The sequence below is a fragment of the Prorops nasuta genome, unplaced genomic scaffold, assembly GCF_024137725.1.
Source record: "Prorops nasuta isolate Cenicafe-Biocafe unplaced genomic scaffold, Cenicafe_Pnas_1.2 PNAS00017, whole genome shotgun sequence".
Lineage (NCBI taxonomy): Eukaryota > Metazoa > Arthropoda > Insecta > Hymenoptera > Bethylidae > Prorops > Prorops nasuta.
The window spans coordinates 2,861,238-2,872,150 of record NW_027116814.1 but is presented as its reverse complement, the minus strand read 5'-3'; the positions used below and the strand labels follow the sequence as shown (position 1 = coordinate 2,872,150).

Below are 10,913 nucleotides of genomic sequence, written 5' to 3'. Positions count from 1 at the left end.
TATATCTTTTACTCTCTCCATCCAATAACCTCGTTCCTTTCCCTCTTGGCAATAACACGGACGTTTTTCGCTCTATCTACCCGATCTATTTCAGCTTCCCACAGCTGTAATATTGTTGTTTCTCTCTAATTCCTCTTTCTCTCGCTCTTTCTCGCTCTTTCTCGCTCCCTGGAATAAATCCCCACTCTCGAGGAATCCTAACCTCCCCTACAACGCTTTGTCCTTGTCGAACGTTCTCGGTCTGCCTGCATACTAGACAAAGAGGTAAGTATAGGGGATAGAGAACGCTACCTTTATTACGCGTATTCGACGACGAAAATATTCGATTAGAAGACGGGCGGGCAAGCAGAACGGGTCTCGCGCGTTTCTCCTGTAAACCAAGCGACTCCTACGAGGAGCCACGCTCGATATTTCCTTGTGGAGGAGCGTACCGTTCGCTCGATCGAGTTGCTTGGCTTGTCCGACTGGAAATCGATGCTAACGCTGTGCTCTGCCTGCTTGCTGCTTGCCTGCCTGTTTGCTTGCTTGCCTGCCTGCCTGCCTGTGCTTGTCTGTGTCCTGCCACTCCTGCCCCTGCCCACCTTTACCATCAGACTCAACGTCTCTACCCCAAGTATTTCAATACCCACGAGATACCCTTTCCTGTCTCTATAACGCTAACGATTCTCCTTAAAATCTGTCATATTTTTTAGATAGAAATTATTAAAATGTTTACTCACTGTAGTTCATTTAGGTATATAAAATACGTTATTCGAAATATACATTGGTAAAATTTGTGTACGTATATCTTTGTGTGACTGAGGGGATAGACGTTGACGTTTCTATCCAACATTTCAAACTGCTTTTTATACGAAATACAATATCGAGGTGTACGAACATTTCTTACAACTGCTTGCAATATTTTTTTTTTTGGACTAAATATTTACATATTCAATTTTCAGATAGAGAACCTTATAAACGGTTATAAGCCCTTAAAAGGATTTCCGGGGGAAAGTGAGTTTATTATTTGATCTAGGAATTATAACGCGCAGGGAATCCGATTAAAATGCCGTTTGAAGTTAACATACCACAAGCAACTCTAAGCGAAGTGTACTAGTTGAACGGTAAATATGCTCTGACATGCAAAAAATTTTCGCTAGATTTAACATAATTTTTTTTGCAGCTCCGAGTATAAATTTCAAGCAAATGTGTATTTTCTCATCATTTAATTGCAATAATGATTGACCACATAACTGTTTCAATGTACAAATATAGCAATGTACTTGGTATTGTTGTTGTTAAATGGTCCATTTTCTGAGAATTATACAAGTTGGAAATTTCTCAGGTCGGATTAAAAACAAAGGTCGACAAGTTTTGTGTTCGAGAAGAAACTGAGACATTTCAAGGGATAAAAGCTGAAAATCTCTTTGTAATTTTTAACAAGGGAATTGGCAGAATCATCAACTTATTTTATTTCTCGGGGAATTACTGTAGAAGCTGTTCGACGAATTCGAAGATTTACAACACGGCTTATATTTTACCCGTAACTGTATATGGAGTGCATATACAGGGTGGCCATTTGGGAATTGTCGAATCCAAAATCCTAGAGGAGATAGGTTTTTAACCTTTAAAAGACCGCCTTTTTAGTTCAAAAATGATATCACAGATAAGGCCAATTTATTTACATGTGGGCCCAACATGTCCAACTGAACTCCCCCCCCCCCCCCCCACTCCCTTTAATGGCCACTAAAGTGGCCACGCCAGCCCTGTAATGGTTAAGGAGAGAATTTATCAAATTTATTAATCCCCTCTTAATATACCGAAATTTAAAAAAAATTTATTTCAAAACGTATAAATAGGCAAGATATCGGTAGCACAATCTGGTAACCTAGATTCATCCATCAAACTTCGTTAGCAAACTGCCAACTTAACTAAGATTTTAATTATTTAAAAACTTTTTGATTAAAGTTTAAATAAAAAAATTCTAAGCAATCATTTATTTAACGTTTCAAAAGTACCAGACTTAAAATAATTCAGAAGTGACACCCTGTAGGGTGTAGAGAGTACCACAGATATCCAAGAATATGCAGTATGCGAATGAGGAATTACAAGTAGGGCCTTAACGCACGCTTTGCCTCAGAATAAAGTGTACACCAAAGCTTTTATGTAAAATTATTAATTTCCAGCAAAATCCTGCTGGTTGAGAACGTTTTTCATGTTTGTTAAAGTCAGGATTGGTAGGATTATCATGTTTTAAACGAGAGATTTTAGTTAGTATCATTAATAAGTTCCGAGAGTACACAGTTGGAACAAATAATAACACCACTTACAGAGTAGGTTTGTACAAAACCCACAATGGTTGTCGCGTCCTGCAATGAAAAACTGAGCTACATTAATGTAAATCCTTGGTAATCGCGAACAGCTTGCAAATTATGAAGTGTAAAAAGTGACAGTGGACTTGAATTCTAAGATCGGGGGGTTATGTAGCGCATGTGCATGGATCGGGCCAATGTTTTCGTATGTTTACGCTCGACGGTGGCGCCACGCGTCATAGCACTATGGCAATTGGCAGCCGCATTAGCGCCAAACGTCAGCTGTTTCTGGTTATGTGGAGAAGAGAAGTTCCTTTCCCTCCCGGTCCACGATTGTATACTCCGCGGCCTACCTACGCTAGCAAAAGATGCGGTGTTTATCTCATCGAGTAGTTTACGTTTATAAAATCTTTGCATTATCAATAATGTTCTTTCTTCACTCTGCACTAAAACTGTGTATATCGGCTAATGAAATACGACCGTTGTAAATACTGAAAATCAGTTGCGGATAACCTAAAAAATTACAGTGTAAAAAGTGTTTCGTGGTAGGTGGACGGTAATTCCGTGTGAGAAAGATATTGTTTCATACAAATTGTAAAGTTTCTCATTAAATCAACTGCTTTACCAACTGCATGGTATTAATCTGCTTTTTTGACTTTTATTTTATAGGTTACCAGCAATTGTTTTTCAGTATTTACAAACGTCTTCAATTGATGTAGGTGTCTACTAAGTGTATTAAGCATTTGATGAAAACTGTGTTTCTATGTTGAATGATAAAATTCTTGAAGAAAATGAAGGTGAGATCGTGGAAAGAAATATTCTACCATAAAGGAAGTATATACTTAATGCAATATAGAGGTATTTTTATAAACTAGTATTTAATGCAGCAGACTTAACGCCGTCGCTTTTAAAGAGATCAGCGGGTTAAAGCTGATTATATGCGTTGGATGGTTGAAACCTTTTCCTCGTACTGATCGCTGCCCGCTACTTGTTCGGCCGCAATGAGGAACCGGAAATGCTTCAAGAATCATCGACCATAAATACCGAGCTTTTAGTACGTGTCAAAAAGCTTTTAGTAACTTTTACAGTATTTTATTAATATTCTACAAACGAAAATAAAGCTCGCATATTTTAATGCTTCGCCCAAAATCATATTTCGTTTGCACAATGTGGCTAAAGCGATTGATACACTTACGGGGTGTTCAATTTTAGTCGTCTAGGCAATTATCTCGAAAAGTGAACGAACCACAGAAAAATGTTTAAGATAAAAGTTATCTGACTTCGAGCGGGACATAAGTTGGTATCATTAATTTGTTCTTGGAAAGTGTGCCGAGGCAAATACAAAGGTCACCTTGAGTTTTTTAATGAAACCCTTAATTGTTTATTGCATATTCTTGTAGCTTATATTGAGAGCTTTCGAAGATCTCAGTATCATTTTTGTATTTTATCCAATCGTTTACGAGATATTTCGATTTGAAAGTACACGTATAGGTAAGCAGCACTATGCCTATACACACGCAACGGTCACGCACACTAATCACAAACCCATTCCTATATACAATTTTAAATCAAAATATCTCATAAACGGTACGGTTTAATGAAAAACTAATAAGAGAGTCTATGAAAGCTTCTGATATAATCTACAAGAATATATAATAAAAAATAATCATTTTCATAAAAAAACTGAAGGTAACCTTCATATTTTCTTCAGCACGACTTCCAAGGTCAAACCAACACTACCATTCTGCATTCCCCTCGAGATCAGATAACTTTTATCCGAAACATTATTCCATATTTCGCATACTATTCAAGATAATTACTTGAACCGATTAAAAATTAAGACACCCTGTATACTAAGAGCAGTTGGGACAATTTTATTTCACTTCCTTGAATTTTTGACCCATTGCAGTGTCAATCGATCCACCATAAAAAATTAACGAAAGAACCGAGTCTGCTAAAGCGGAGAAAAATTGTTGAATATTTTAGGAAAATGGTGATTTTTGGAGAGCTAAACACGGGTGGTGGGAGAAGAGAGGAGAAGAGAGGAGCTGTGTATCTCCAGCATGCTGACAGGCGCTGTTTGAGGTTAGTCTGGCATATGCGCTGTCGTTGCGATATACCGGCGTAATACAAGATTTGTGTATTGGTGGCTCAGTGGCGATAGCGAGACATATGGCCCCTATATCTACTTACACACGTACGGACCTGGAGATACGTGCAACTTTCTGTACACGTTTGTCAGTATCGAGCATGTTTCCTAATGCCGGAGAAGCCGGTATATGCGTCAATGTTTCGCAGTGTGAATCATAATATTAGAGTACGTTAAAGAAAACGCGTGGCTGGGAGATATATATATATATATATATATATATATATAGTTTGTAGGAAGCGATGGCTGTGTTGGTTGGGAGGTTGGAACATTGTTGGCAGGGAGCATGTGGTCTGACCGAGCGGTGAGCACTCGTGCATTTCGTATTTTGAACATGTACCTCGCTGTATTTGCAAGGGAATGTGTGCTCTGTTGCGTTATCCGTGTGCGTTTGTGTGTGCGTGCAAGGCGTTATTTCAACGAGCCTGCCTCGCACACAGAACTCTGCGAGACGCGTCAACACTAACCTAACCTCCAACGTCAGCGTGTATACGTCTCCCCTGTTGATATACGCTAGCGTCCCCGATCTACATTATGCATCATGCTTAAAAATCTCCACACTATTTTCCAAAATCAAACTAACTAATTTAAAACCCATCGTTTAAATGATAAATTTATTACGCTAAAATTATCACGTTATTTGTAATAATGCAGTTTATACAAAATTATTGGTTGATATTTCCTGAAAACTGTTGTTTGGATTATAACCAAGCGGACTTGCGTCAACGATTGTTTGTCAAAGATATGTTTCGTTTGTAGAGCTTTACTCGTGTATCGAAACTTACAAGCAAATGATCCAATTATGATATTTAGATTGTAGTAAAGTTTCGTATTTTTTTTAGTTAAAAAGGAGGTATTTTTTTTCAAGATTACATTCTTATAGTTTGATTATATTGTTATTGTGAAATATATTAGACTTTTTCAGTGGAATCGAAATAATTAGAAATGTAAAAACTTATTTGTTTTTCTTGTACCCTATTAAAATCCATATAAACAAGCAATGTATCTCTCCTTTTACCATAAGCTACAAAATAATCAAAGCTCATTGAAATTGGAAAGTAAAGCTCGAAAAGGTTTGGTAATCAGTTAAATCTCACTAGTGGCGTCACGAATAAAGTTTGAAATTCAGGATAGCTATCACTTGAACGCAAATGTAAAGTAATTATTGACTTTTTGTAATAATATTAACGTTGCTTCTGTGGCTGATTCTGACTGATTAGTCAGACTGGTTTTAAATTTGAAATAAAATTAATTTTGCCATATAATTGAATAATTAATGCTGATATATTAAGTAATGTTTGAAACACAATGGACAAGAAAGTATTTCACCTTTATATTTATTTGCATCAGATGCCATTTTGTTGTCGGTATTTTTTTCATTTTCGTTTTGAATTTAGTATACCTCTTAAGTTATCTTTATTTGTAAAACAGTTTTTACATTATGTTTCAACAATTATGGAAGCATAAACAGGATTTATCCAATTATAAAGCAAAATTTTTTTATTTCAAAATTAAAACATGTCCGACTAGTACAGTCTGAATCAACAGCAGGAACTACCTTAACAGAAACAATAACTTTATTTAGTTTTCATTCGCGCTTGAGTGACTTTGCCAGTGACGTCACAAGTGAGATTCAACCAAGTTTTCTCATAATTCAAACGCAGCCATGTAGTACGAAACGTAAGTTGTACCTCGAAGTAAAAGTACGTTTACGATATTAATAGTGCGATATATTTTGAAAATGTGTTTGTAATATTTCAAGTGCATTTGCAGGGAACGGTTGATCAACTCGTTCGTTGGCTTTGCGAAAGGCTGACTGTGGCAGAGCAGTACAAGAGTAGAACGCTCTCATACAAATGCACTTCTGCGGGCGTGCGATTATTTCACACCGAGGCGAAGCGTGGACTTGGTGGATATTTACTAACTGAACACAGCCTCGACAGCTTCAACGGGCTTGAGCTAAGAAGAGTCGCCTGTCTGTCACACTGGTGAGTGAGGCCAAAGAGTCGAGCCCAAGTCCGAACAAGTCCGAAGTGGTCCGGACTAACCCGAGGCAGCGACGAAAGATTGTGGGAATTCGGTGCCCCCACCATAAGCTCCACTCCCTATACCGTGGTGAGCGTTGGGGAGTCAAAGTGGGGGTCCCGAATTCCCACAATCTTTCGTCACTACTCCGAGCTGCTCCGAAGCTCGAGGCGAGAGTTGTCGAAGGAGAAGCAGCTTGTGGAAAGTGCCAAGTCTGTTTCGTGCGCCGGTAACTTTCCACTGGCGTTACTCTTACCGCACTGAGAAAGAACGAAACTCACTGGCAATTTATGCCGAACGTCTCATACAGGATTAAAGGAGGAGCATGCGCACTACTTTGGAATTGCTTCCATGGGTGGGCGGTAAATTGAAGTTTTTTGATTCTAGAACGACTCGAGGGCCCCCGCTCTACCTCCGTTTATCCCCAATTTCACTTTTCATCCTCGCGAAACCTTGCCAATTTCAAACCAGGTGGAGCAAGTTTAAGCTTTTCGGATAATGAAATTGTCGATGTTATTCCGGTCGAATATTGTACAGAAGGAGAACGCAGGTAAGATAATTGAGGTTATTCCGAAACATTAATGAAGCATAAATTTTCAGGGTACAAATGTTGCTAACGGAAAAGGAAAAAGGGGATCTCCGTTTTACGGTCCTAACTCCTAACTGGCCTCGAAAAGCGGCTATGGTAGAGCAGCAGGCAGAAAAGGAAGGCAGGCATAAGCCTCGGACCATAAGCAATATGGCGGTCGGTGCACCGTTATATACCGAGCAGCGGCGGAGCCCTCGTGTCCCTTATACAAAAGAACTTCATCCGACCCCCTCTGCTCTGTCCCTCGGGCGCTTGAAATTCAACCCCGGCACTGCCTGGCCTCCAGGGTTGCCACATCCACTTCCACTTTTGCTCCTTCCTTCGATTATTATTCATACTGTACCACGCGCTTCCATAACGACCTAACCTTAAATCCGACTCTTATCGTACTGAAAAACATTTTCAATCTTCTTCGCTAATTATTTTTGTTTAGTAATTAGGATTTTCCAACAAATATTTACGTTCGAATAAGCGTATATATATAGAACATTTTTTTATATGTTAAAATTGTGGAGTAATTTTGTTACTTAACGTACGAAAAAAAATTAAGTACTTTAATTGGTTTGTTATTTATTTTAAGAAATAATTCATTAGTTATGTTGTGTAAATGTTCAACGTTATAATAACTCGAAGGAAGGATTCATTATTATCGCTGCTTCTTAATTGAATGTTTTAATTGAAGCTGAGAAGGTTATTATCTTCGTATTATTTTTAACTGTAAAATAATTGAATATTAAAAACGGAACGAGCTGAAATAAATTTGATATTTCAGCGTTATTTCTGATACCTACGCCAATGTGCACAATACGGTATCCCACGGGAAGCTCCTATAAAACTAATTAACGTTTACTCTCTGTATAAGAATAACAATATTTTTCAATAACGTTTAGCAGGTTCGTTTAAACAACCGCTCTATACTGTTAATTAGAATTGACTATTTTTTTTTTCTATACTAATTTAAAAATTAAAACTTTTCTAGTGATAGATCTACACTCTGCACAATCGCTACATCGAAAATTTTTAAAGAGTGACCTTTAGCTGGTAATTACACGTCATCAGCAACAGGTCAATCGTGTCCGTTTGGTTCCGGAAGTTTATGTCCGGAGTATGAAATGCAATATCCTTTAACATAAACTTACCTTATAAATCTGTACGATGCTTTAAAAACTGTGCTTGTTTATTATTATAACTTAATAAAAACTTATAAATTTAACTAAAAGATTTGAATAAAAAAAATATCAAAACATAAACATTATTTGAATTATTTTTGTTTTAATTGTTAACCACAGATAACCGGTGTATCGCTTGATTTATTTTACAGATTTAATTATAAGTCTTATTTACATTCATTGATTATATTAAAGTGATGTCGTAAAAAGATATTAAAGTGAAATATTGCAAAAGGAATAACGTATCGTTTAATGGGTGAGTCACTCGTGGCAAAAGATCTGAACTAAAAAAAACATCAAAACATAAACATTATTTGAACTATTTTTATTTTTATTGTTAACCACAGATAAGCGGTGTATAGCTTGATTTGTTTTGCAGATTTAATCAAGTCTTATTTACATGCATTGATTATATGAAAGTGATGTCGTGAAAAGGTATTAAAGTGAAATGTTGCAAAAGGAATAACGTATCGTTTAATGGGTGAGTCACTCGTGGCAATATACATCACGACAGTCAATTCTAGTGAATGAAAATGTTGCAGCGACTATCAACGAGCCACCAATCCACTTAATATGACGATCGCGATGCAATTGGATGTACATTATAGCTAATTACTACTTCGTTGCCATAACTTAGGCTAAACGATATAGTTACTGGCACCCTACCATACACGTATATCACGAAAGTTCATCGTGGGAAATCATTCATAATTTCATAGAACAATATATACTATATATATATATTCTACCACAAAGTATTATTAAATTATATAAATAAATATATATATATATATATAATTACATAACTAAAAATACAACAAAAATTAAATTATTCGTATCTACAAAAATCTACGAAACATACTCCAAATAAACAAACTATCCTTATTAAAAAAAAGTAGTCAAACAAAAATTCCATCCTACAGTATAAACATTCCAAAAACATTTTACGAATCTTTTTGCCACATTTCTAGCAAAAACCCTTTTACAAAGTTGATATATCAATAAAATAAAGTGACTTAAAAAAAATACCGATTTCACTCCACAAAGAGGTTAGGTGGGTGACGAAACGGGAAATTAAAAGGTCGGAAAGTTGAAAACTGAAAGAGAATAGGAAGGAAAGAGAGGCATGTCCACGCGATCGAGTTAAAGTGCATTGCGAATAGTATTGGTATAGTGGCTTTGGAGGGGAGAACACGTGTTTCATATGGTGGGCGACATATAGACATTGTTGCGAGGAGAACATGTGGGCCACGAGCAGGAATAGTGGGTGAGTTGGTGATGTGTGCGATGGGAGAGAGTACGGGACGTAAATGTGCGCGCGTGTGTGTGTTGACGCGGATGCCAACGCAACGACACAAACACGATGACTCTGGTGATCGGGTGGTAAAGTGGTAGAGGGAGGGGGGGGGGGGGAGCCTAGCAGTCGAGGGAAGGGGCTGGCTTTATCGTGGCAAATCCAAGCCGCGTGACCTTGAGCAACTCTAGAGAGAGATATATTTAGCTGTGAGCGGCTCGCTTCGCTACCTAACTCAACTCTTCTCTTCGCCATCTAGAGTCTTTCTAACGCGAATTATTACCAACTACCTCTCTCTCTTATTTTCTCTTTTTCTATATATATATATGTGTACACACAAATTCACTCGATAACTCACAAACTTATCTCACTATTTTCTCACCTCACGATAATCCACATTTAAATGCTACTCTTTTCAACATTACACAGGGAATAACTCCAATGATTTGTAACAAATTCTGCGGAAAATTCTCTTTATCCATGGATTTACTCTTGTAAGAGAATAAATTGAGATTAATAGTCGTTTTGAGGTTAACGATCAAACTTGAAAAATCGTATTGTATTGATTTATTGATGGAGAGGTCTTGTTAGAAATAATGATCATTTTCTAAGGTCAAATTGCGATATGGAAATAATATTTATTTAAAAATTTCTTTTATTGTTCTAGTTTTTGTTTTTTTATCCTGGTCCTTAGGGAATTCAATTTTTAAAACTTTAAAAATAATTCTCTTCGATGCGAAGGAGGAAATAGTGGTTTCTAAGTATGTTAACGGAAAATAGTATTTATACACAGGTTTTTCTTCTAAAAATAAACTTAAATTAATAACCGTTTTAAAGTTAACTATCTAATACGCTGTAAAATGATATTTTGCATCAATTTTTATTTTTTTTTACTGGAAAACATGAGTCAATTTTGAAATTTGAATTGACGTGGAAGAAAGATTTATTTGAAATTATTCAAATTTCCAAGCCTTTTTATATCCCAGCCCTTGGGGAATGGAAATTTTAAAACGTGGTATAATAAAGCGGGAATCCCGCGGAGAGCGTCTCAACGAGAAAGCACGACGAGCCTTTTCCTTGCTTTAGCTTCGCGACCTTTAGCAGGGAAATATTTTTCGAAATTGCTGTAAACATAATTGAGACGGAGCAGCGATGGTACGCTACTCAATGTTGCTATACTTTTCAGGGAAATCCGAGCGAGCGCTTTGCGATAGGAAAAAACTCGCTGTGTTTACAAGTTGTTCCTCGAAGAGGGAACGGCTAGGCCTGATTCTGTGTTATTTACATGGGAATTCCTAAGAACCAATAAGAGAAAAAGAGAATTTGTTTTTAATACGATCTGTCGTTTCCTCGCAAAATCAGTGTATATTATTATTTTTATGCTATCGTTTTCTCT

The 10,913-nt window shown here is 36.9% G+C and overlaps 2 long non-coding RNA genes across 9 annotated transcripts; both read left to right on the top strand.

Annotated features, from left to right (window-relative positions):
* Window positions 1-319: 319 nt before the first annotated feature.
* Window positions 320-1,626, top strand: LOC136779636 (uncharacterized). Its single transcript, XR_010823619.1, has 3 exons — window positions 320-869; window positions 942-1,103; window positions 1,163-1,626. It is a non-coding gene; the product is annotated as an uncharacterized lncRNA (long non-coding RNA).
* A 576-nt stretch (window positions 1,627-2,202) lies between these two features.
* Window positions 2,203-8,293, top strand: LOC136779657 (uncharacterized). Of its 8 annotated transcripts, none has more exons than XR_010823626.1 (3): window positions 2,203-2,836; window positions 2,961-3,345; window positions 4,278-8,293. It is a non-coding gene; the product is annotated as an uncharacterized lncRNA (long non-coding RNA). The 8 variants fall into 8 exon arrangements; XR_010823624.1 differs by having other exon boundaries at window positions 2,203-2,885; XR_010823629.1 differs by having other exon boundaries at window positions 2,203-3,088; window positions 3,179-3,345.
* Window positions 8,294-10,913: the final 2,620 nt, after the last annotated feature.